Below are 23,613 nucleotides of genomic sequence, written 5' to 3'. Positions count from 1 at the left end.
ATAGATCAAAGTTTGTTTGTTCACTCAAATTCTATAATATCATATTTTTATTAGTGAATTTGTCAGTGATGGTGAGTTTGTGAAATATTGATTTGGTTGTTTGGTGAATTTTTGTAGAGTAGAATTGAGTTGTGTTGGAGAAGTTTTGGTCATTATTTATTTTTGACCTTGGATTTTATTAGGATTTGGCTCCCTTAAGCATGACTTTACTCTCACATTTTCCCAAATTTATCCTACCCCCTACCCTAGCTTTACATTACAAGCTTTAAAAACTTTCCGACCTTTGTGCATAGAGTTTTATGGATGTGAAAGTAGTTGTTTATCAATGCAAAGAATGATTTGGCATATTCCGAGTCGACTATTAGGTTGAGTGCATTGTCTTTTAAACACACGAGTGCGTGAGTTGGGAGGGCATTGTTCACATATAAAGGGGTGGTTGGAGAGCGATCGAGTACATCTTTTACTCGCTACATAAATGAGAGTTGAGTGTCTGAGCGCTAGTCTTGAACTCTATATGCTCTTGTGGTTCGCTCTATTTGACAGTTGTTAGGGAAGATTGGTAATTGGATGAATTTGATTGGTTGACTTTAATACATGTTTATCGGATTTGCCTTGAATTTTATTTATTGATTTTGAATGTATTTGGGGTGAAGTATTGATTTATTTATTCAACGAACCATTGTGTCATACAACAATTAATGATCGAGAACCAACTAAAAGTACAACGCTAAAAGCGGGTTTTAAAAAGACATAAAACATCTAACAAACGCTGAAAGTATTAAGAGAACCATCCTCGCAGCCATCAACGCTGAAAACGGGTTTATAAAAGAAACACAACATCTAAAAACGCTAAAAGTACTACGAGAACCATCCTCGCTGCCAGCAACGCTACAAGCAAGTTTAATTTAGGATTGTAAAAAAACAAAATACTAAGAGCTCCATCTCCAAAACACAAAAGTCGGTATTCCTGGACATTACCATGGCTATTACTCCAACACACATTCACTAATACCCACATTGTCAAAAGATGAACAAGGTCAGTTGTCGTGCAGCTCAAAATTCAAAAGATTCAGTGTCGCTGTGCATACCACTGTCAGCCATGACTTGGTACCCACAATTTGGTCAGCTATAACAACCCAAAAAAAATATTCAATGTCAACTATATGATCTGCTTATAAACATACATACATTCATGCATACATACATACATACATACATACATACATATTACGTGTAATGATTAGTTATCTACATACTTGTATCATTGTGTCATGGTTCTGGGGTGGAATTGGACATGGGAACAGAACAAATGTATACGTTAACATCCAAAACATGAATGAAGAATAAAAAACATATGGGAAGAAATTGAATTACCTGCGTCCTTCTACTTCTAGTATTTTGTGCCTTATCACCTGTTTCAGACATGATTTTATTTCTGGAACCCTTTGGTCTTCCACGTTTCCTTTTACGTGATGTGGTATCAAGCACCGGCTAAGACTGTTGTCGTGGGTTCACATCATCCCAGTCAAGGAATTCACTATTATTACCATTCCCACCTTCACTCCCTTCTAGGGTAACTTTCACATCAGGCTGACTACCAATGCGCGATTTAAACACCGACGTTAGAGCTGCAGTGTGACTCATAGATCCTATTTCGGATACGGGGTATCCGACACTTGGGAGAAGAACACAGCCATGTGTTTCGTTGTACTTCTTACGGTGTTCCTTCACCTCCTCCATTAGCTTGGACAGAGACACAAGTAACATGTCCACAGTATCTTCATCAACGGCAGAAGCTTTGTCACATAGTGGCTCAAAAGCAGTCATAATTCTATTATATCTTCTCACCTTTAGGGTTTGTGACGGGTCATGATAAGCAACCTTGACCCGTGTATGCTTCCTAACTATGTATTTCCTCAACCTGTCTAAAATATATTTTTGTGGTACCTCAAACACAAAATTATGGTCCATAATTCTTATACAGTGCTTGCATAATATGGCATGGGTTTCAAACTTACGGCATTCACATGAGACCTCTTTCGTCGTTGTGTTAAACCTAACGCAATAGCAACATCGTCTATCGGTAATAACCTCTTTGCTTAGCCCTTAGGGAACAATACACACCCTATCTTCAAGTACATACTTTTTGGTATGATCATCAACAACCCTTTCACCCATACTATTACAATACACCATCCTAGACAACTCCTTTTAAACCGCTTGGAATTTACCATTAGTGTACAACTTTTGAAATATTTTCTCTACCTTGAAACCACTTATTAGGCGGCGCCACGGCGAATATACTTCATACATCTGGCATCAGCTTCATTCTCATCTCGAACCCTTTTCTCTGTTGCCCTAGTATACTTTTGTGGAAACTCATGTACTTTGGTTTTGCGGTTGTAAAAACTGTCAAAAGACCTATTTATGCTCTCAACCCTTAAGGTTGTTTTCATTCTTGCCTAGAAATACTCTTTTATGAATGCAGGTTCCCACATATGCCTCTCCTGAAAAAGATCATCAAGCCATTCATTCTTTTCCAACTTGTAGTGCTTGATAAGTGACAACCAACCTTTCTCAAATTCTTCCACGGTAAAGCTCTCGTATATAATAGCTTTCAATGGCCTCTTAAATTTCTGGTACCTGTCACGTATTGTGCACATACAGTAAATTATAAGTAGTTAGATAGTGTACGAATATCTTTATTTCCACATACTTGCGAAAATATAGGGTTATTTAATCATGTAAAAGATATAAAACTATGGTGACTAATAACTTACAAAGTGCATTTTCCAAGCTTCTCCAAAAACTTCTTCGTAATGTGCCATATACACCATCGATGGCGGGAGTTTGGCATAATTTCAGCTAATGGGTTCCTCATCGCTGCAGCTTGGTCTGTGAGTATGGCCAATTGATGAGTGACATTTATGTCACTCTTAGGGAGTAGTATTAGAGTCATTTTCTTGTTTATTTTATCTTATTTTCCCTTTCTTTCTCTTATTTTCTCTTTAATAACATTTCTTGTTTATTTGGTAATTTTGTCGTGTTTTAGTTCTTTTCGTAGTTTTTATTAGAGTTAGTTTATTTTTGTATTTTATTTGCTTTCGATTTATTTTATTTCGTTCCTTTCCTTTGTTACTTTCATAGTTTGAATTAGTTTTAAGTTTATTTTATTTACTTGTATAATTTTATGTCTTTATTAGTTTTAGTTTTATTTCTCTTTTATCTATTTTTTACTTTTATTTATTTTAATTAGTTTGGAGTGTTTTCTTCATATTTTATTTGTTTGTGTTTTATTTAATTTTTATTAGTTTAGTGTTATTTCTTTTATTTTCTATTTTATTTATTTTATTTTATTTTATCCTTTGTCCCAATCCATTTCCTCGGTTTTGTGTGTAGGTGTTCAGGTTTTAAGTCAAGTGAGTTTGGTTTCTGAATTCATGTCAAAAGTCAAACTCCAGCCACAAAGAAACACCACTGCTGCCCCCTTCACCAACCAAAACAGCCACCATCAGCTACCCCTGCTCACTCACCCTCACATCACCACTTCGACTCACACGCACCCGACCACCAGCTCACAACCTCCGCATCTACCAACAACCACCCTCACCTCGCAACAGCCCCTTTACCTCCCTCATCAACATGAGCTACAACCCAAACCAAACCACTGCTCCCTCACGCACCCAGCCACGCACCTAAACCACCATCAACCACCTGCGAACAGCCACCACCACCTGCAATCTACCACCAAACACCACCATTTCACAATAGCAGCCGCACCACCAATTTATAGCAACAAATCAGCCACTAATTGCAACCCCAAATCGCCCAAGCAACATCCCCAATTTAGAGTAAATCACAAATTGATCGGGTTTGGGCAAACAGTTGAGAGTTCGGTCGAAGTACGAGTCAGAGACTTTCAAGTTCTGTAAATTGAAGAGGTGTGGTCGAACACTCCCATGGTTCAACCGAACCAACCCCGTAGTTCGGCCGCACCAAGCCATGGTTCGACCGAACCACTTCACGAGCCTCGCACATGATATTTAATGAGATCAAACAGTTGAAGCTTGATGATGGTCGTTGATCTTCGATTTGTGATAACGATGTGCGGTGATGATGGTGTGCAGTGGTGATGAAGTTCAAAGCAGCTAGTTCGTAGAAGAAGAAAGAGGCTGATATGTTTTGGGTGGGAATTGATTTTGTTTTTATTATTTTTCTTTTCCTTTTATTTTTATTTCTTTCTTTTCTTTTCCCTTTTTCTTATTTCTTTCTTTTATTTTATATTTAGTTTTTTTTTTTTTTTAACTTTCCTTTTTAATTTATTTTATTTTATTTTCTTTTATTTTTCTATTTTTCCTAGCTTAGTATATATACCCATTTTTGGGGTAATTAGGGGAATATTCAATTACCATCTATTCTACTCTCTCTAATTTGTTTTAGGAGAGCTTCTCTCTCTAGGTTTAGGTTAGAATTAGGGTAGTTTAGAGAGAGAAAGTAAGGGTTTCACCATTGATGAACTTGGATATTGAAGAAGAAATCGATCATCTTTTCTATAGACTTTCATCTTCAATCAATGAGAATCTCTAACTCTATCTCCTCTATTTTTATTTGCTTTATTTTGATTATTATTTTAGTTGTTGGTATTGCTTATTAATCATGTTTATTCTTGATTATTTGTTAATTAATCTTGTTATTAGCATGATTAGTGAGTAATTTCCCCATTAAGGGGATGGTTGTGGTGTAGTTGGATCTTGAGCATGTTCTAGGGTTTAGAATTGATTTATTTGTGATTAAAGTCTTTATATGATTGATATTCTTTGATCTTCTTGCAAGTGCACATTGTTGGTTGATTAAAGGTGAATCTTTGCTAAAAATAAACGGAAGTTGACTTAGTTAAGGTTCATTACTATCGGTTGTTACTTAATAGCACCTCCTAGTATATGGTTCTAATGTGGAAACATAGAGGCTATGTTAGGAGAAGCCAATTGACCCCGGAAGGCGGCTAGATTGGATCTTTTACTTCGATATTCATGCATGTTTAGTTCATAATTAATTCAACTTCTATGCCTTTGTTTATGTGCAAGTGAATGTTATACCTAAACCATTTCCCTTAATGTTTTAATTCTTGTTTTAGCATCTTTAGACTTTAGTTTATTTATCTCTTATTCCGGGCTAGCTTAATTGTCAATAACATTTGGTGGTGTTTATCCGTTCTCTGTGGTTCGACCCCTATGCTTTCCCTATACTCGCATTAGGTATGTTTAGGTTGTATAAATTGTATTTGATCTAGGGATAGACAATTGACGACGCGTTTATTCCCTTGTCAAATTGGTGCGGTTGCCGGGGAACGGCGTCCATTACCGTTATGTTATCTTATTGAGACTAGTCCATTGTATATATTTTTATTTTTATTTGTTTTTGTTCTCTTTGTTTTGTTTTTGTTGTTGAAAAATGACACGTTTTTATTTTCCTCAATATGATGATATGATGAGTCTTTTTATGTCTACTTCCATAGACTTGTTGGGTTTTTGAACTATAATGGTTGTAATCCTTGTGAAGCTTGTGAGATTTGTTATTATGGCATGAATGAACAAACGAGATATGAAGTTGAAAGTAGGTTTAATGGCGAATTTCAAGCATTATCGGTTCATAGTGCTTGGAGTTTTTTTGTACGGTTTGCTAAGGAAGTACGCAATAGGGCATGTAATGTTGCTAATTTTGATTCTCAATGTGATAATAGTTTTATTAGTGGCATGTATCCCCATGATTTGTCTTGTGATCCTATTTGTGAACCTAGTACAAGTGATTTTAACTCTCTATCTCCTATTGTTGATGATGAATCTCATTTGCTTGATTATACCCCCTCTCCCCAATATGATGATGCTCATGTTTATAATGTGAATGATCCTCCCTCCTCATCTTCTTGTTCTTAAATGTCTTCAAATGATTTCCCTTATGCTTCTAATGAGTCCTTTTATGAGGGTGATTCTATGGAAAATTTGAAGGAAGAGAAGATAATGATCATAATGGAGATGATGGAGAAGTATAACGAGATGAGGGAAGTTGAGAATAGGGAGAGGGAAGTTGAAAATAGGAAGACGGAAGCTAGAATGAAGATGCTTGAGAGCCAAATTCTCCAACTAGACAACTCTCAAGAAAATGCCCTTCTTTCTTCTTCTCTTCCCCATATGAGTGAGGATCCCATTAGAGAGCATTCGAGTGATGGTGAAGGATTTGAAAATGAAAAAAGTGTTGATTTTGAAAATCCTAATCCTTCTTCCCATCTTGATGAGTCTCAAGTGTATGTTTGTGACCCTTCAATCTATGAGTATATAGACTCTTTTGAGGTAATGTCCCACATATTTTTCGAGAGTCATATGAGGACTTATAGATTATTGGATGATTTCATCAAGAACGCTTCTTGGGACTTAGATGAGTTTGAGATGAATCTACCTCCATTCATGCACGATTTTGGGACCTTGGGTTTTGAGATAGTTGAAGGAAAGGTTGTCTATTGTGGTGAAAAGGAGGATAAGGTTGATTCCCTTGAAGTTTTTGAGCTTGAGGGAGGTGTAGATCGTGAGTGCCCTTCATTTGAGGATTCTATGATTGATTTTCATGCCCTCATTGGCGATGTGAGACCTTGTGGTAAGGGAGTAGCTACCCCTTTTCCTGTTTCTCATAGCCCTTTTTCTCTAAGGTTCGACCACATCCTTCCTTACCCTATTTCTCTCCCTTCCTATCTCAAAGAGCCTATTGGGGAGCCGCCCTCTATGGATGATTTTCATGTCCCTCATTCCATCATTGTTGAGGATAAGAGGAATTTTGTCAACCAAAAATTTTGTGATGAGGATTTGCCTTTTTCCTTTTCTTTCCATTTTTCTTTTCCTTCTTCTACTTCTTACTTTCTTGAGTTTCCTTTCGATCCTTCTTCTTCTTTCTTTTGGCATCTCCCTCTTCACTTGCGTGTAACGATTTTGTTGCACGTTCTTATTCCGTCAATTGCCTATTTACACCCCCATGAAATGTGTAGTAGTGCATTTGACAAGCTCTTGCGTGCGTTGAATTATTATTTTCTAGAGCGGTCTCGCTTGGACGTTAAACAAGCCTTTGCGGGAAGTAACCCGTGTTTTATTGCTTTCATTTTCCTTTCTTTTTAGATTAGATTTTCTCTCATGGACGTGTTTGTGTTCCTTGCTAGGTACACAACTTGATATACTCTTGGGCATTGGTGATGATCAAGAATCAAGGAAATGTGCCTCAACTTACCCATGTGGAGTTCAAGCCTTATTTGTAGAGATTGTGGATCCTATGAGGTTATTTCGGGTTTTTTGTGTGATTTTGCATTTTCCCCATATTCGGTAATATCCTTTTATTCCCTCTCTCTTACTCATTGTGACTTGAAGATCATGTGTTGGTAATGTTGGATTAATATCTCCTTGTTTTCCCCTCCCATGGATTATTTGGTCTATGTTTGAGCCTGTTGCCTCATCCAAGCTTGGGGGAGGGTATTCTATCATGTTTGGTGGGATGTTGATTCATATATGCCATGCACTTGAGTGTATGCATTTCCATGTTTTTCATGATTTTGAAAAATACAAAAAGATTTTCGTTTTGATCAAGGCAATTAGGTGTTGTGTCTTTGTTTTAACTTGGATTGTACATTATATCTTTTGGATGAGTTTACTCTTGAATGCCTTTCTTCCTAAGTGGTTAATGCGTGCACGATTTGAGAGTGTCATTGGTTGACTCTAGGATATTACATGCTAAGATAGTCGGGTTAAGAACTTTTAGGAATCCATGAAGCCTTAGTTCACGGGTATGTGGTAAGATGGTGTTACTCTCTATAGTGGATTTGACACCCTTGGTTGGTATTTGACTAGTTATAATCCCTTGCGAGGTAACATTGTTTTAGCCTTCATCATTTTGTTTTGTGGCACATTTGGATCCTTAGATATGCATGTATTGATCCTTGTTTTGACTTATAGCTCCCAAGATCGTGACCGAAGCACTCTAGGGGAGGAAAAGGGCACCCCTTTCTCATTTTTCTTTATCTTCTTTTTGTTTTGTTACAAATTTGATTTTCTATTTTGCATTTACCTACTTGCTAACCAATTTGAGCCTTATGTTTCCCGCTCTTGTTTAAACCGCTTTACAAACCTAATGGCCTATGTTTACCAACCTTTTAGCTAGTGAAGCATTGGTATGTAAGGTTTGAGTTTTCAGTTGTTGATCATAAACAAGAAGCACTTTGAGATTTGGTTAGAGTTGAGTTTCAAAAGAAAGATGCAATTCAATAAAATCGAGTGATGTCGCAAGAAAAAGGCGTCCATAGATAAAAAGGCAAGGACAACGAATAAAATCTCAAAAAAAAAAAAAAAAAAAAAAAAAAAAAAAGGAAAAGAAACAAAAATAATAAAAATATTTTTGATGGTTTCGTTTTCTTCCTTAGTTTAAGCATTGGGGACAATTCTTTGTTCAAGCTCGGGGGGATCGTTCCTTCATTTTGTATATATTGTGTGTTCGTGCTGAATAAGCTTGGGGGAGTGGCATTATTGGTATTTTTGTTTGATATTTAGTGACTTCTTGAGTTGTTTTTGAGTGTCGGCCGCACTTTTTGCTTCACTTAGGAAATTTCACAAAATTTCAAATTTTTACCCCGCCTTAACCCTTAGCCTTACGTTACTACCAATAAAAAGACCCTTAGACTCTAGTGGATTAGGTCAAAAGAACGGTGGAGGGAGATAGACTTCAAACCTATGGAAAGAGTATGCATAGTTGAGACGTCGGGATTACCTTCTCAAAGTTTTTCATTTCTTTATCTTTTTCCGGTTCCTTCGTGGAATCTTGAGAAGCTAGCTTAAGGGTTGATTTGAAGCTAGTGGAGAGAACGTGGCCCGATTGGTTGGGGCTAGGGTGGATTGAGTCCTAAGTAGTTCTCTATGCTTAGCATGTGTTATGTTTCAATCAACCATTGGCATCTTGGAATGTGCATACATTTATCCATTTAGAAAGGTTTGCATTCATTAGTACTCGTCCCTATCTTTTGTCCATACATGAGCTTGTGTTTATTTTCTCTTTTCATGTTTCTTCTCTTTTCCATTTGTTGCCTTGCCTTGGTTTTTGTCGAGAGTTGTGGGTTAAACCTCTTAGGAAACCCTCACGAGAGCTTACTCGTCCTCTTTGGCGACATAGGGGTTTAAAGGGCTTGATGCATACGCTAAATGCATCCGTGATTCCTACGACAGTGAGTTAGTGTACATTCTTTCTCTTTGTTTCTATTTTGTTTCTTTTGCTTTCAATAATTCCATCTTGTTCTCTTTTGCCTTAGCTTTGCTCGAGGACGAGCAAAGGTTTAGCTTGGGGGAATTTGATGTTTATGTCACTCTTAGGGAGTAGTATTAGAGTCATTTTCGTGTTTATTTTATCTTATTTTGCCTTTCTTTCTCTTGTTTTCTCTTTAATAACATTTCTTGTTTATTTGGTAATTTTGTCGTGTTTTAGTTCTTTTCGTTGTTTTTATTAGAGTTAGTTTATTTTTGTATTTTATTTGCTTTCGATTTATTTTATTTCGTTCCTTTCCTTTGTTACTTTCATAGTTTTAATTAGTTTTAAGTTTATTTTATTTACTTGTATAATTTTATGTCTTTATTAGTTTTAGTTTTATTTCTCTTTTTTCTATTTTTTACTTTTATTTATTTTAATTAGTTTGGAGTGTTTTTTTCATATTTTATTTGTTTGTGTTTTATTTAATTTTTATTAGTTTAGTGTTATTTCTTTTATTTTCTATTTTATTTATTTTATTTTATTTTATCCTTTGTCCCAATCCATTTCCTCGGTTTTGTGTGTAGGTGTTCAGGTTTTAAGTCAAGTGAATTTGGTTTCTGAATTCATGTCAAAAGTCAAACTCCAGCCACAAAGAAACACCACTGCTGCCCCCTTCACCAACCAAAACAGCCACCATCAGCCACCCCTGCTCACTCACCCTCACATCACCACTTCCACTCACACGCACCCGACCACCAGCTCACAACCTCCGCATCTACCAACCACCACCCTCACCTCGCAACAGCCCCTGTACCTCCCTCATCAACACGAGCTGCAACCCAAACCAAACCACTACTCCCTCACGCACCCAGCCACACAGCTGCTCCCCCACGCACCCAGCCACGCACCTAAACCACCGTCAACCCCCTGCGAACAGCCACCACCACCTATAATCTACCACCAAACACCACCATTTCACAACAGCAGCCGCACCACCAATTTATAGCAACAAATCAGCCACCAATTGCAACCCCAAATCGCCTAAGCAACATCCCCAATTTAGAGTAAATCACAAATTGATCGGGTTTGGGCAAACCGTTGAGAGTTCGGTCGAAGTACGAGTCAGAGAATTTCAAGTTCTATAAATTGAAGAGGTGTGGTCGAACACACCCATGGTTCGACCAAACCAACCCCGTAGTTCGGCCGCACCAAGCCATGGTTCGACCGAACAACTTCACGAGCCTCGCACATGATATTTAATGAGATCAAACAGTTGAAGCTTGGTGATGGCCGTTAATCTTCGATTTGTGATAACGATGTGCGATGATGATGGTGTGCAGTGATGATAAAGTTCAAAGAAGCTAATTCGAAGAAGAAGAAAGAGGCTGATATGTTTTGGGTGGGAATTAATTTTGTTTTTATTATTTTTCTTTTCCTTTTATTTTTATTTCTTTCTTTTCTTTTCCCTTTTTCTTATTTCTTTATTTTATTATATATTTAGTTTCTTATTTTTTTTACTTTCCTTTTTAATTTATTTTATTTTATTTTCTTTTATTTTTCTATTTTTCCTAGCTTAGTATATATACCCATTTTTGGGGTAATTAGGGGAATATTCAATTACCATCTATTCTACTCTCTCTAATTAGTTTTAGGAGAGTTTCTCTCTCTAGGTTTAGGTTAGAATTAAGGTAGTTTAGAGAGAGAAAGTAAGGGTTTCACCATTGATGAACTTGGATATTGAAGAAGAAATTGATCATCTTTTCTATAGACTTTCATCTTCAATCAATGAGAATCTCTAACTCTATCTCCTCTATTTTTATTTGCTTTATTTTGATTATTATTTTAGTTGTTGGTATTGCTTATTAATCATGTTTATTCTTGATTATTTGTTAATTAATCTTGTTATTAGCATGATTAGTGAGTAATTTCCCCATTAAGGGGATGGTTGTGGTGTAGTTGGATCTTGAGCATGTTCTAGGGTTTAGAATTGATTTATTTGTGATTAAAGTCTTTATATGCTTGATATTCTTTGATCTTCTTGCAAGTGCACATTGTTAATTGATTAAAGGTGAATCTTTGCTAACAAGAAACGGAAGTTAACTTAGTTAAGGTTCATTACTATCGATTGTTATTTAATAGCACCTCCTAGTCTATGGTTCTAATGTGGAAACATAGAGGCTATGTTAGGAGAAGCCAATTGACCCCGGAAGGCGGCTAGATTGGATCTTTTACTTCGATATTCATGCATGTTTAGTTCATAATTAATTCAACTTCTATGCCTTTGTTTATGTGCAAGTGAATGTTATACCTAAACCATTTCCCTTAATGTTTTATTTCTTGTTTTAGCATCTTTAGACTTTAGTTTATTTATCTCCTATTCCGGACTAGCTCAATTGTCTATAACATTTGGTGGCGTTTATCCATTCTCTGTGGTTCGACCCCTATGCTTGCCCTATACTCGTATTAGGTTTGTTTAGGTTGTATAAATTGTATTTGATCTAGGGATAGACAATTGACGACGCGTTTATTCCCTTGTCACCAAAGGAGCTTTGTTCTTCATACATTGTACCCACTAACGAAATACCCAAGAATATGTATCACAATCTTCACGAGAAACAAGAGCGTAGCCGAGTAGAATCGACTGACCGTGATGGTTCACCCCAACAAAGTTTACAAACGGAAGTTCATATTCATATGTTAGATAAGTGGCATCAAAGCACACAACATCCCCAAAATCTTCATATGCTGCTCGACTCCGTGCATCAACCAAGATGACGTCCTTCAGGCGACCTTCTGCATCCAAACGGTGTGCGTGATAAAAGTTTGAATTATCAGCTTGCATATTTTAAAAGTAACACATCATTGCTGCAGCGTCACCACCCTCCATTTTAAGCCTCCTCGCCTTATATACCTCATGTTGAAGGTCCTTCACACTCGGTAACACCCTCTGCTGGGATAAACCTCCGTGAATTTTTTATACGGGAGCACCCTGTTCGTAAAAGCTTTCTAACAGCAGGCGTGTAATTCTTCATTCTATACTCCTTCACCAGCTTAATTAGATTTGCCCTGGGTAGGATTATGATTGTTATTGTAACACCCCAATAATTCTCTCTTAAAACCTGTAAATACCCTGAACAAAATCCAAGAGAATTACTGGCGTGCTACCGCCACGTGTTCAAACGTTAAGGCTATATCAGAAATTAGCAGCGGAAAAACTAAATCAGTTATAAATAAGTTTTAAAACCAATAACCAAAATAAAATCTAGTGATACAACTTGGAACCATTAAGGCCCTTATTCAAAACCCCACAAAAAGTAGTAAATAAATAAAACCAGAGTTTAAATAAATTCAAACTTATGAAAAGAAATAAACTGCGAATAATAACCAACTCTCTACTCAAAATCCCACAACCATGATGCGAATGCTGCGTATGTAAGAACCTGTGGTCAATCTGCTCCCCAATATTACAAGTGTAAAAATTGGATCGTCACATGGTCATTGAAAGATGAAGGCTATGACTTAAGAAAGACACACAAAGCACGCAATCAGGAAAGCTGAGTACATACAAGCTGTAAAACATAAAACAAATCCCTAACATGCTATTAATAGTAAATCATCACCCATCATTAGTTTATAGACTCGACACATGACTCAACTATTTATATTACTAAGACTCCATTAATTAATAATAGGTAAATCATTATTTTTATTCATTGGATTACGCAATAGACAAGGTTGTCCAACCCATGTCCCATTTGGAACATCAATATAAGAAAAACCCCATGCCTCCTTTCGGAAACATCAATAAACATCCAAAGACCACGGGCGCAACTCCGTGACCGTAGTTAGTATGAGATCTCACCTAACTCCTAGTTTTAAAAAAAAAATATTTGAAATAGGAGACTCGTAGATCAGACGGCCTCGATAAAAGTACGCGGCTAATACCCCGTGTACCCCAACCCCTGATTGTCATTACTCCAGAAGTGCACCAATCTAGAGTTTTATTGCTAATCCATCTTGCACATTACGTGATTTACAGGTTTAGACTTGGTGATGACTCATATGCAAACAATACAATCAATCCAATATCAATTCAATCAAGTAAAACAACTTTCCAATTTCAATTCTTGATTTATTAGTGACAAGCAACATTTATTATTTATTCCTTTACTACCTCGGTGTATAAACACCTTGAGTGCATAAGGCACCCCAAAACCTTAACCTCGTCTTATAAGACTAAATTCTTCCTTTACTCATCCTGCTTGCATAATCATGAATGAGTAATAAATTAATCATTACACCAATCATATACCTTTGCCTCTAAGCGCACCTTGCATAATTAGAGCACAAATAATACTTGCAATATAAAATAGTGCACGTCATACGAAATTCACTATGTATAACCAAACAATTTAACTCAGTCATCCCTATACATGATACTAAGTTCTCGATCCGTCCTTAAACATGCACCTAAAAGAAAGGTTTCGTAACTTGTACGTACCTTGAGCAAAGGGATTGGTATGCCACTTTACTAACTAGAAATCACCTTCAATAAACTCATCTCCTAAACCAAATAATAACATCTCAATCAATACCCAATCAATCAAATTTACAGCAATACTAACTTACTTTAAAACCTTCAAAATCCAAGTCAAACAACACTTTAAAACCTTCCCTTTAGTTAAAATTAAAAGCTTATATATAGTTATTTAAATTTTCTTCATAAAAACCTTAAAATACACTCTTATACATGAAATTACAGCAAGTTTAAAGTTTAATAAAAATCTTAAAATTATTTAAAAACCCCTAATAATCTCCCTTTTTAATGGGTGATTAAACCCTCTTTATAAAACATCAAAAGTAGTACTTAGAAACTATTTCCAACACTTAAAACTTCAATAAAAACATATATTTATGCTTAATTAACTTTAAACATAATTAATTTTATTAATCAAAGTCAAGGATAATATTTTAAGTATAAAAAAACTTCGTTAAAATCAAAAACTGCCCGAAAATCATATTTAGAGGCAGAATTTGGCCACGAGAGGGTGGTGTTTACTACCAAAGGTGGTGAGTCTTTCTTAAAATGTTGTTTCTGTTTTGGGTGTTTTTGTCCCTTGGGAGAGTTATGTCACGAAGTCTGATCTGGCTGAGCTGTACCTGCAAAATAACGGAAACTCCGGGTGGTTGGAGCTCCGCCTCCGACGGTCAAGTTAGTAACTTGAAACGGAATAAAGAGAACGGAAATTTAGGTGGGTATCTGCTCGGATTCCAAGCTCAGGTCTTTCTCTGATGTGAGAGAATAAATGTGTAATAAATGATTGAATGTGTCCCCAAAATGGGGGAATATCTCCCTATTTATAGGGTCGTTGGAGAATGTGCCCCTATCTAGGTCATTTGACCTAGATTTTAGTGGGCTGCTGATATGTCTATTTTATATAGTGTTTTTACCCCCGTCCCGTGGTCATTATTAGTAGTGTTTTTGGCTCTTTCGAGCCACTTTTATTACTAATATGTGTTTTCTAGTGTTTTCGTAGTTTTGGTTGAGTTTTGCAGGGAATTTCACCTTTGGAGCCTTTTCCCGGGATTTTTATGAAGCGACTACGAGCATTGGAGGAACACGACCACTTTTGGAGCCCAAGGCCGGCTAGAGCCATCGAGCCGGTGATTAAGGGCTCGGTATTTGGAATATCGAGGTTTGACCGAGTATTCACGACCCGAAGAGGAGATCCGGATTGGGCCGGGGAGTCGAGCCCAATCGGAAGTCCAAAGCCTCGAAGAGCCACAAGGCCCGATCGGGCAAGCTTAGCTCGATCGGGCAAGAAGCGCAGCAAGCCAAGGACGAGTGGCCCAAGGCCCGCCCGATCGTGCGAGGGTTAGCACGATCGGGCGGTGCTGCTGAGGAGAATGTGCTAGCAAAAAGGCGCGCCCAATCGGGCGGCCTCGCCCGATCGGGCGCGTGTTTCTGGGAGGGTCTTTTGGACGAGCAATTAATTTCTAATTAGGAGTTGTTTTGGTTTTGTTTTAAATACGTTTTTGTACGGAATAAAAAAGGACTTCTTCTTCTTCTCTTAATCCTTCTCTCTTAGACTTTCTCTCTCTACTTAGTTTTCTCTCTCTTAATCTCTCTCAAAACTTTTGTTCTTAATTCTTTCATTAATTCCAGATTTATTTCGGTAACGATTTCTCTTCCCTTAATCTTAGTTATTTATTTTATTCCTTTAATCATGATTTATTTTATTACTTTGATTAGTTTAGTTTTTATTATGTGTGAGTAGTTTAATTTCTAGGGTTTATGGGGATCTAATAAATAATACGAAGGGGTAAATTATTGTTGTTGATTATCAATGCTAGATTAATTTCCTATTGATTGATTTAATGCTCTGTGACTAGATTAGGCCTATCTTTTATGCATGAGTTTGACAATATTGATTCAAGAATCAAGAGATGAGAATTAATGTTTAGGTCTAGTTTCAATAGGCAAGTTAATTTATAAATGGTTAAGTCAAGATTCGAGAGATGAGATTTAATACCGGTAAATTAATTGTGTGATTGTAATACATAGCGAGAGCCCTTTACAATCTGGTTAATTGATGCATTGATGATTGACTATTATTGATTGTTGGTATTGCATTATAATTTCTTATTGGATTGTTTTAATGTTTTACAATTGCGGCTTGTAAAAGTATAGCAATATTAAATTGATGAATCGAGCAGATGTTAATTTGATATTAAAGGCTATTTTCGATAAGAGCTTAGATCTAGTAAATTGCGAGAGCCTGTTAGATCTATGTTGATTAATAAATTGCAAGAGCCTGTTAATCATGTTATTTATGCAATGTTAATGATTGATTACTATGTTTTTACCCTGGAGTATTATTTATTGGTGAACCTATGCCCTAGATCCCTTTATATATTGTTTTCTTCCTACTCTTATTCTTTGTAGTTTAGTTTCATACTTAATTATAAAAATTGGTTACTTAAATAATTTAGATTATAATAATTAATTAGGAGTAAAAAGACTTGTTTCCCTGTGGAGATCGACCCTACTTCCCTATCTACCTTAGTTAGTGATTTAGGTAATTATTTTTGAATAGGGGATACGACTTTACCCTGTCAAAATTTGGCGTCGTTGCCGGGGAAACGGTTTTATTTTTATTTCTGATTGTTTTTGTAGTTTAGATTATTTCTCTTTTTTGTCTCAGAGAGCGTTAGTTCTCTGAGACAAATCTCATATTTGCTTCTAGTTTTTGTTTATGCCCAGGTGTTCCAGATCAGGTTACATCCCTTTCGATCCTGAGATCGAACGTTCCTTCCATAGACAGAAAAACTTCTACAAGCAAATCCTGGCGGATTCTGGTGATAATAACAATAATCACCGAGATCTTCCAACTGATTCTAGCAATTCAGAGACATCATCAGACACAGAATCAGAGATGGCGGCTCCAAAGAAGCTTAGTGATTATTCACAACCAAAGCTTACGGATTTTCCACATCTCACCCCTACTCCGGCTCTTGACGGAGTTCAATTTGAAATTAAGCCTCAATTTATAACGATGATAGAGAGGAAGCAATTTAGTGGAGCCAAGGGTGAAGACCCAAATCTTCACATTGCCGACTATTGTCAATATTGCAACACCATCAGGCAAGCCGGGGTTACTCAAGACCAAATCAGGGAGATTCTCTTTCCCTTCTCTTTAACTGGAAAAGCTAAATTGTGGTTTAATGGCTTAAATAGAACTACACTTGGTATAACTGACTGGGAAACTCTTGTTTTGAATTTTTATAACAAATATTATCCTGCAGAGAGAACAGCAGTACTACGGAGTGCAATTCAGAACTTCGCTCAAGAAGCCGATGAGTCTTTATATGAGGCTTGGGAGAGGTTCGAGGACTTACAAAGAGAATGCCCCCACCATAATTTAGCACAATGGCAGCTAATCCAAGCCTTTTATAACGGCATTGGAAATTCTTCTAGAATAATTTTAGACTCTGCAGCTAGTGGGAGATTCATGAATCTTAATGTTGATGATGCAGGTCAAGTTATTGAAGATATGGCGATACACAATTCCCAATATGGGAATCCCAGAGGATTTGCTAACAAAGGGAAACATAGTGTCGACTCTGTATCCTTTTTGCAAGCTCAACTGACCTCTATTTGCCAAAAATTAGATAATCTGAGCACTGCTAATGTAGCTAATGTTTCTGCAATTAATAATAATTCTAATGAGGCTTTCTGTGAAAATTGTGGTATTGTAGATCATTGGGAGCAGGATTGCAGGAGTTCCGTGGAGCAAGTTAATGCCTTTCAAGCTTATAGGCAGAATAACCCATACTCCAACACTTACAATCCGGGATATCGGAATCATCCATACCTTTCCTACCGGAGCACTAATGTTCAAAATCCACCACCACAAGAACCACAGGTGCCACAGCAACAGCAGCAAATATACTATCATCCCAATGCTAGCCAGAAGAATCAACCACAACAACCCCCCTCTTCTTCCGACCCTTCTTTGGGGGAAATTAGAGCAATGTTGGTCAATATGCAAAAGCACATGGAGAGCAGAGATGCGACAATTGATCAAATTCTAGCGCATAATAAAATTGTAGATAATCAAATTGCGCAACTCTCCGCTACTCTACAAGCACGCCAACAGGGAGCCCTACCAGCACAGCCGACTAGGCCTACGGATCAAGCATTTGCAATTACTCTAAGGAGTGGTTCAAACTATGAAGGACCCTCTATGCCTAGAGTTGATGAACCTATTTTATTAAATAATGCTAATCTTGATTCCATTAAACCAAACAATGTAGCTGCTAGCCCTGCAGGGCTAGAGAATAATACTAACATATCTAATTCTACATTGCAGGGTAAAACTCCAGAGAAGGTGGCTACTCCGGACAAGGAGAAGAATGCTCAAAAGCCAATTATCAAACATCCTTTCCCCAATCGTCAATTGAAGACAAACTTGGATAAGCAGTTTGGTAAGTTCCTGGAGGTGGTTAAAGATTTGAAGGTAACAGTTCCCTTTACTGAATTGATCACACAAATCCCCTCATATGCAAAATTTATGAAAGAAATTTTGACGAGAAAAAGGCCTATTAGTGAGGTAGAGACAGTAGCTTTCACTGCAGAGTGTAGTGCCGTACTTCAAAATAAGTCTCCACCTAAGTTAAAAGATCCGGGTAGTTTTTCTATCCCTTGTCATATTGGTAATCTCTTGATTGATAATGCATTATGTGATTTGGGTGCTAGTGTTAGCGTCATGCCATTATCTGTGTTTTCTAAGTTGAATATGGGTAAATTAAAAGCTACCAATATAACTCTGCAAATGGCCGACCGTTCTTTCAAATACCCCCTAGGTGTTTTGGAGGATGTTCCCGTCAGAGTAGGTAAATTTTATATACCTGTGGATTTTGTTGTTCTTGATATGGCTGAGGATATGAAAACCCCAATTATTTTGGGTAAACCATTCCTTAACACTGCAGGAGCAGTCATAGATGTTAGAAGTGGTAAGTTAACATTATAAGTAGGGGACGATAAAGTTGTTTTTAATCTGAATAATGCCCCCAAAAGCTCCATGACTGAGGAGAAATGTTTCAGTGTCAATGTGGTTGTAAATTATTCTAATAAGCCCCAAGCTCTTGGAAAAGATCCCTTGGAGGCGGTATCTTGTGTTGCATCCTTTTCAGATGAGATAGACAAATGGCAGAAGGAAGTCGATGCAATAGGAAGAGCACTCTACAATGTTGGCCTTGGTTTCGAGGATGAACAAGTGGAACCGATCGAGCAAGTTGTGCGAATCGAGCCTACGGTAAGTGTTCCGCCAGATCGAGTTGCAAGTGTTGAACGCAATGACAAGTTGAAGCAACATTCGATCGAAGAAGGGTTTTTAGTGCGTAGCATTGAAAATCCCCCTTTCCAAGTCAAGGAGGATCCACTAGATAAGGCGACTTGGCGTCCCATAGGTTATATCAGGAAGCCGCATCGCAGCCTAAACATCGCTAGACCGGGTTAGAAACCACCCGATCAAGCGTTAGGTAAAGGGTCCTAGGAATTATACTTGGTAAGAAGGTCGTGCGGGACCTATATAAACCAGCGCTTTGCGGGAGGCAACCCGTATTTTATGCTTTCTAGATTATTTTTCCTTTTCTCTTATTTTATTTTTATTTTAGAGAGGTGAGGAGAGTGATATTTTACTATTTTTTAGTGTTGTTATACAGGTATGAATTTGACAGGTAAAAAGACTTAGAAAAAAAATTGAAGAAGAAAAGAATTCGGAGAAACTCTAGGGCTTGGTACGGGCCCGATCGGACGAGGCTCGCCCGATCGGGCGCGCAAGTGAGGCAAAAATCGGAGAAAAATTCGCCCGATCGGGCGAATCTTCCCGATCGGGCGCGCACGCATAGCTGATCTCTTGGCTAATTTCGCCCGATCGGGCGCGGCTGCCCGATCGGGCGCGAGAGGAGAGCTGGAAACGAGTTCAACTTTCGCCCGATCGGACGCGGTCGCCCGATCGGACGCGGTCGCCCGATCGGGCGCTCATCGAGTGAGAAGAAAAGAAATATCGGGCGGAGCTCGCCCGATCGGGCGCGCAACTTGTATTTTAGAATTTCACACTTTCGCCCGATCGGGCGAGGCTCGCCCGATCGGGCGCGCCTTCAGGCCGTCCCCCCTTTATTTTCTTTTCTCTTCTTTCTTTCCTCATTTTCTCCTTATTTCATCTCCTTCATTCACTTTCTCTCTCTAAAACCTCCATTTTCAAACCTTCAACTCACACTTCAATCCAAGATCTCTTCCAATTCTTCCATCCAAACTTAAAAATTCTTACATTTTCCAACTCCTCTCATCTTCCTCTACAATCTACACTAAATTTTCAACACTTTCTCTCAATTTCTTCTCAAACCCTAAGAGAGAGAAAGCTTTAATTCCTACTATTTTCACTCTAAAATGGCTTTCAAGAGGTCTAGGACTGTTAGGGGTGAAGGATCGAGGCAACAAGCACCTACCATTGACCCGAAGCTGCAAATTCCGGGGTGGGAGAGGGTGGTCATCACCACCCAAGAGCAAAGGCAAAGGATGCTCAACCTCGTCACACGGCAGGTAATTCCTACCCGTTTTATTCATCACCCTACGCTTTCTAGACTAGGAATTGATAAATATGCTGAAAAATTGTTCAAAGGAATTGGCATGAGTGGTTTGTTCCAATTACATTATGATACATATGATTATTTGACTTTAGAATTCATTTCTAGTTTTAACGTCATAAAATCAAATGCTCTAATCTCTCATGTTCAATTTCGCTTGTTTAACAAAGATATTAGATTGTCCTTGAAGGATTTTGGAATTTTGTTTGAATTGAAAGCCGATAGACCAATTGAACCACCCCAAGACAACATTACTTTTGTCTACCGTGCTCTAACAGGGAATCCTAACTTAAACCTCCAACATGCCAAGGGCACTTGGATTCAACATCCCGTCCCAAAACTTTGGCAACGGTTTGTTGGCCTCACCATCTTTGGGAGGCATGAACCGGCTAATGTGAGGAGAGATGAACTAGAACTATTGGGATCATACATGATTCCTAAGAATGACAAGCTTAACATAGTTCATAGGATGGCCCAACACTTTCATAGGGTGGCCAATGCGGCCGAATCGGGTAGGTCTAGGGTCCCAATTTACTTTGGTGGGTTAGTAACCCACATTGCGGTCAAATACCTTAGTTGGACCCCTAACGATGATGGTAAGGTAGCCGGACCGACCTTAATGGACGCACCCTACTTAGGAGGCCTTAATTGGATAAATGTGATAGGGGGTGAGACTTGGTGGGTGATTCATAGGGAGTCAGGTAGGAAAGACAACGCTTTCACCTTGCCTAACCCGGCCTTGACCAAATTCGAGAAGGGTCTTCCCTCCTATACCTTTGAATTAGGAGACCAAGGGGAGGCCCAAGCACACCACCAAGCACCTCCCTCACCACGACAACATTTCCACCAACCATCACCCCAACACTACACACATAACATTCCCACTTCCTCAACCAACTACAACATCGACCCTAACGCTCCATATGACTTTTCGGCTTTTAGAAGCCAATTGGATAGGATAGAGAGTGGGCAAGGGAGGATGGAGGGTATGGTTAGGAATTTGGACTCTAGGGTAGGAGCCCTAGATGCTAGGGTTGGGGTTGTGGAGAGGAACCTAGGGCGGGGTTTAAACCCCATGTACGATGATTATGCCCGTCGGGGGGCTATTCCCCCCGATTCACTTGCCCCTGATTGGTTCCAATATCCGCAGGGTGGATATACGAACCCAAGTGCTTTTAGTACCTACGTCGACTACTCATCGGTCCATGGTTATGGGACCGATGTACCTTTTGGCGGGCTTGGGGGGAACGTGGACCCTAACTACTATACTGGTGGTTCGGGGTATGGTGGTGGTGGCTCTAGCCATGGAGGAGCCGGTTCTAGCCATGGCGGGGGTTATTCTAGGATGGATGAGGATGAGGAGTAGGCTACTCTCCCAAGTCAATGAGGGCATTGCTTGATTTGGCTTGGGGGGGTGTTCTTTCACTTGGAAATTCTCTTCCTTCTCTATTTTTATTTGCTTTCTAGGATAGATTTCTTTCTTTCCTAGTGTAGTTTTTATTGCTTTCTTATATATGGAAAATACAAAAAAAAAATTGAAAAAATAAAAAATCCAAAAATACGTTCCAATGAATTGTAAATCATGCTTCCCTGTGCCCCATACTTGAGAAAATTTGTTTTGATTCTTGGTATTTGATGATGAATATTGTGGATTTGTTGGTCATGATTTGAAGTCTAATTGTTTGGATACATTTACATGCGTCAATTTTGTCCAACTACTTGTGAATATAGTGCTTGACTAGTTGATTTGGTTAGGAAATGTGTGATAGTTCCATAATTCCTGGTATGTCAATGAATTTGAGTATTGATTTACAACTATGAGTAGTGTTTCATGACTTATTATTATGCACATGAGGAGGACGAAGGCGTTCATTCTTTTAGGTAGCCTTCAGAGTATTTAGGTACATTTGTTCCCTTCTTGTCACCCATGTTGTTGCTTGTGCCCTTTTATTGTTTATAGCTACATTACAAGCCTTAATTGCCCCATTGGTTACTAGTCCCAAGCTTGGCTTGGGGGAGCTATTAGTGAGTGAGGTGAGGGAGTTTGTAGTGTGCACATTATTTGCACAATTTGGGTGGGTTTTGAGAAGTAATTTGTTCTTGATCATATTTTTGTTTTTATGAGTTTGAAAGTTGTATATATTTGAGAGAAAAATAAAAGTGTGATGAAAAAAAAAAAGAAAGTTCAAAAAAAGTGAGAAATTTGAAAAAAAGAAAGTGAACTTCTAAGAAAAAAAAGAGGAAAAATGTTTGATGTTCAAATGTTCTAAGTGAAGGTTAATCAAAAGAAAAGAAAAAAAGTTGAGTTTCAAGGTAAATATTTCAAGTTATGAGTTCAAAGTTTGTTATTCACTCTTGTTCTACATTATCATATTTTTATGAGTGAAATTGTGAGTGTTGGGATTGTTTCTATTGTGGAGTATATATTTGGTGGTTTGTTGTTGGAGTTGGTTATGTTGGAGATGTGTATGATCATTATTTATTTTGATCATGGGTTTATTAGGATTTGGCTCCCTCTTTGCATAGCTTTTCTCTCACATGATCCCAAATTTATCCTACCTTTACCCTAAGCCTTACATTACAAGCTTAAAAGACCTTCCGACCTTGTGCATAGAAGTTATGTAAATGTGAAAGTGTTGTTTTTCAATGCAAGTTATGACTTGACATATTTCGAGTCGACTAGTAGGATGAGCGTTCATTGTTTTATACACACGAGAGTGTGAGTTGGGAGGGCATTGTTCACATTAAAGGGGTTGGGATGGAGAGCGATCGAGTACATTCTTTACTCGCCACATAAATGAGAGTCGAGTGTGTGAGCACTAGTCTTGAATTCTATATGCTCTTGTGGTTTGCTCTACTTGACAATTGTTGGGGAGGAAGGGTGATTAGATGAATAAGATTGATTGATGTTGAAGCATGTTCATTTAATTTTACCTTAAATCGTTGGCTTTTGATTTGTTTAATTTTACCCTGGAGTATTATTTATTGGTGAACCTATGCCCTAGATCCCTTTATATATTGTTTTCTTCCTACTCTTATTCTTTGTAGTTTAGTTTCATAATTAATTATAAAAATTGGTTACTTAAATAATTTAGATTATAATAATTAATTAGGAGTAAAAAGACTTGTTTTCCTGTGGAGATCGACCCTACTTCCCTATCTACCTTAGTTAGTGATTTAGGTAGTTATTTTTTA

General features: G+C 37.9%; 1 non-coding gene across 1 annotated transcript; it reads right to left on the bottom strand.

Annotated features, from left to right (window-relative positions):
- Positions 1-17,084: 17,084 nt before the first annotated feature.
- On the bottom strand, positions 17,085-17,191 carry LOC145637621 (small nucleolar RNA R71). The gene has a single exon (XR_014114384.1). It is a non-coding gene; the product is annotated as a small nucleolar RNA R71 (small nucleolar RNA).
- Between the last annotated feature and the right edge of the window lie 6,422 nt (positions 17,192-23,613).

Source organism: Chenopodium album, chromosome 6 (genome assembly GCF_948465745.1).
Source record: "Chenopodium album chromosome 6, dcCheAlbu1.1, whole genome shotgun sequence".
In the NCBI taxonomy this organism is placed as follows: domain Eukaryota; kingdom Viridiplantae; phylum Streptophyta; class Magnoliopsida; order Caryophyllales; family Amaranthaceae; genus Chenopodium; species Chenopodium album.
Note: the sequence above shows the minus strand (reverse complement) of the source record. Positions and strands in the feature narration are given on the sequence as shown.